This window comes from Canis lupus, chromosome 27, assembly GCF_011100685.1.
Source record: "Canis lupus familiaris isolate Mischka breed German Shepherd chromosome 27, alternate assembly UU_Cfam_GSD_1.0, whole genome shotgun sequence".
Classification (NCBI taxonomy): domain Eukaryota; kingdom Metazoa; phylum Chordata; class Mammalia; order Carnivora; family Canidae; genus Canis; species Canis lupus.
Genome location: NC_049248.1, coordinates 18,631,311 through 18,635,564, shown reverse-complemented (window position 1 = coordinate 18,635,564; position 4,254 = coordinate 18,631,311).

Sequence of the window (4,254 nt, the reverse complement as noted above, 5' to 3'; positions counted from 1 at the left end):
AGGATTGTGTAAAGGGGCAAGGTATCCCTTTAAAAATATAAAATTGGGGATCCATGGGTGGCGCAGCGGTTTAGGCGCCTGCCTTTGGCCCAGGGCGCGATCCTGGACACCCGGAATCGAATCCCACGTCGGGCTCCCGGTGCATGGAGCCTGCTTCTCCTTCTGCCTATGTCTCTGCCTCTCTCTCTCTCTCTCTCTCTCTCTCTCTCTCTCTCTGTGTGTGACTATCATAAATAAATAAAATAAATAAAAAATAAAAAAATAAAAAATATATATATAAAATTTAGCAGGTGGGAAGTATAAATCAAACAAATTTGGAACTTCTTTTCTCACTACCAAATCTTTCCCATAATGTTACTAGAAGTCTGCTTCAGAAATAATTAGGTCCCTGAGAAGCATCCAGAATGAGTTTTTTTTTTTTTTTTAAGTAAACTTTCACCTGAGATTTATTCTTCAATCATATGTAGCAGAAACTTCTGGTCACAAGCTCTTACAGAAAAGAAAAACCAACAGAACTTCTTAACCCTTAATCCCTGAAACTTTGGTCCTAAGAAATGCAGTTATACTAATGGATACATTTCCTACTGAAATTAATTAATTAACTAATTAATAAATAATTTTAAAGAGACATTCTTGAAGATGCAAAATAAGTAGTAGACAATACTAAATGGATGTTTCCTGCTTTGATTTTGAGTAGGCTGATCTGTCTTGCATGTAGAAAGTGTGTACATTCTGTGACCTACAAGAGCTGAGAACAGCTTCTCTGTCACCATCTTTTTCACCACCGTAATTTGCTCTTATGTCTCAAATCTCCACTACTTGCTTTCCTCAGCTTCCATCACTGAAATTCCCTGTGGAAATATTCGTAGATGAGAAAGGCAAGCCATTACATCTGCACTCAATTCATTTTCATTTCCCTAACAAAGAGCATTTTCTGAGAAAATGGGACAAGTATATTTTCAAAAGACAGAATGGTAGTGTCTCTACTGGGACTCTATCTAGGAAAAGTAGACTGGAAAGGGCAGCTACAGAGCATGACTCTTAAAAGTTGGGGCAGAGAGACGAATGTTATAAGAATATTAATTATCTGGAGTAAGGATAATTACTCCAGATTATTCCAATTCGCATGGAGAAAAAGACAAATTTAACTTATCCCAAGTTTGTTTAGGGTTAGGTTTGCCCTAATGCAGGTAGATATCAAATCCCTTTGAGAATGTGATATAAAGCTTCAAACTTTCCCCAAATTTGCCCTTAAAACATGGCTATAACCCATGTTGTGGCATATGTCAGGATTCCTTTTTTATGGTGAATAATATCCCATTGTATATATTTGTGTGTGTATCATTTCTACTCATCCATCAATGGACATGTGGGTTGTTTCTACCTCTTGGCTACTGAGAATGCTGAAACCAACATAGAAGGGCAAAAATCTCTTTGAGATCCTGACTTCAATTCTTTTGAATAAATAATCAGAAGTGGGATTGCTGGATCATACAGTAGCTCTATTTCTAATTTTTTCAGAAATCTATACCATTTTCCATAGCAGCAGATGCTATGCTAAGTGAAATAAGCCAGTTACAGAAGGACAAATACTGTATGATTGCACTTATATGAGCTATCCAAAGCAGTCAAACTCCTAGAAACTGAAAGTAGAATGGTAGTTGGCAGGGACTATGAAGAGAAAGAAATGGGTAGCTGCTGTTCAGTGGGGACTATGAAGAGAAAGAAATGGGTAGCTGCTGTTCAGTGGGGACTATGAAGAGAAAGAAATGGGTAGCTGCTGTTCAGTGGGGACAGAGCATAAATCATGCAAGATGAAAAAGTTCTAAAGATTTGCTTTACAACACTGTGCTTATAGGTCACAATACTGTACTATACACTTAAAAATTTGTTAAGAATGTACAAAAAAATGTTAAGAATGTAGATCTCATGTTACTTTTTAAGACAATAAAAAAAAGTTTGAAAAAAAAAACATAGCTACATTTTCATGGAGTTCAAGTCCTTTCTGACACACCAGGTTGAGTCTCTGATCTAGCAGATCCTCCGACCCAAGGACGTAACCCTGTCCTGCGACGACTCAGGAAGATGGGCTTACCTGACAAGACAAGACCTGTCCAAAAAGTCAAGATAGTGGTGTCAATCCTCCAATGTAGCCAATAGGATTCCATCTATAACAACTTAAAACAACTAGTGCATTTCTTAATAAGAGAAAAAATAAGCCTATTTGTAACCTTGTCAGTTATCAAACCCTATTCTGAGTCCTGCATCATGGGATGAGGAGCTGCTACAATAGCTCTTTGGAATTATTTAAAATGACTGTGACTTCATAAAGAAGTCTTACTTACTGATATGAAAGAGAAGATAAAGAAAGTGCAAGAGAGGGAGAAAGGAAGGGAAAAAGACTTAACTCCCTAGAAGCTATACTATCTATGACTAACAGATCTGTATATAGATACTATATATACACACATTATATATAATACATGTGTAATACAATAGTAACCCGTATTCATTGACTTACAACTATAAACCAGCTAAGTATTTTACATACATTGTTTTTACATCACAGAGCTAATACTAGGAATTAAGCATAATTATTCTAATTTTATAAATTAGATAACTGAAGCTCAATGATATTAAATAACCTTATTAACCTCAACTTAAAACAATCTGAAACTGGGGGACAAATTAGAACAAACCTTTTTCTGGGGTTTGGGGGTGTTTCCTATATCACTTTGCACAGAACTGGGAAAAGCATAAATATTTTAAAACTCTAGCTTAGAAGTCATATAAATTCATAAAAAGTCTCTATCTTTGCATTGAAATACATGTTAGGATCATTATTCTTTAAGATGGTCCCATAATGTAAAAGTGCTGTGTATCTATTAGCTTTTTGTTCATCATGGCCAGTCCGATGATCACAACTGAAGTCAATCAAAGTCTGCAAAATAGCACCAGCAGCCACTTCCACCTCAGTGTATGATAATGTACTGACTACACTGCTGGGACTCAGTAAATGTCAAATAACAGCTTTAGAGCAACATTATTAAATCTCTTTTGAAGCTCTTCATTCAGTTATGTGGGAGCACAGTAATTACACTGACAGGCAGCTTAATCTGTCTGTCATATTTCAGAACTGTCTAGAATCCATTAGTATCAACCACAGGACTTCAGAGTATCCTCAATCAAAATATTGCTGGGGAATCCTTGCTCCACTATTTTTGAGCTGTGTAACTAGATTAGCTGTATTTTCTTATTTTCTATATCCTTGATGCTCCAGTACCTATGACCTAAAATGAGAGAGACTGACCATCTCAAGACTAGCCAATTCAAGTGTACCTTTTATATGAAAATCAACTAACCCAGTGTCCATGCTGGGAATTAACCCCTCTATCTGGCTCTAACACTGCAAGGGGTAATATTCCTCTGCCCTAATCATCTCATGACCAAGTACCAGAAAACTAGGCAAAGTCCCTATGCCCCAGAGCCCACTGAAATTATTCAAACTACTCAATCCTAAACTTGCTTACCCTGCCTTTCCCATTCCTTCCCACAGACACAATAAAGGCTCTTTGCCATGCTTTCCCCCTGCCCCCAGTGGACCCCTGGTTCTTCCCCCACATGATGCAATGTGATGTGCTGTGCCTCCTATTTCTTGGAAGCTATGAATAAAAACTTCTTCCTCATGACAATCATTTCCATGTCTGCACTTCTTATCATAGCTGATTAAAACAAATCCCAGGTACATTTTAAAACTGTGACCTTGGAATTTCTAAACCTCCCTATAACTCAAGCTCCTTTAAAATTTTTTTTTATTTATTCATTCATAAGAGACATAGAGGAGAGGCAGAGACATAGGCAGAGGGGGAAGCAGACTCCCTGCAGGGAGCCTGATGCAGGACTCAATCCCAGGATACTGGGATCACACCCTGAGCCGAAGGCAGATGCTCAACCACTTTGCCACCCAGGTGCCCTTCAAGCTACTTATATACAATGAAATAACATTACCTACCTCAAAAAATTGTTATGAAATTTAAGTAATTAATACACAGAGAACATTAAGACCAGTACTCCATATACAGAGTACATTAAATAGCTGTTAGCTATTATTATTGTGATTAATGCTAAGTCAAGAGTAATTGATTCTAAAATTAGCATTCTAAACCAGCATACTTTGCCAACTCTGTATTACTTTCAGTTTTGACATTCAGGGATTTAGCATACATGGATTTAACTGTATGTGAAAAATACTGA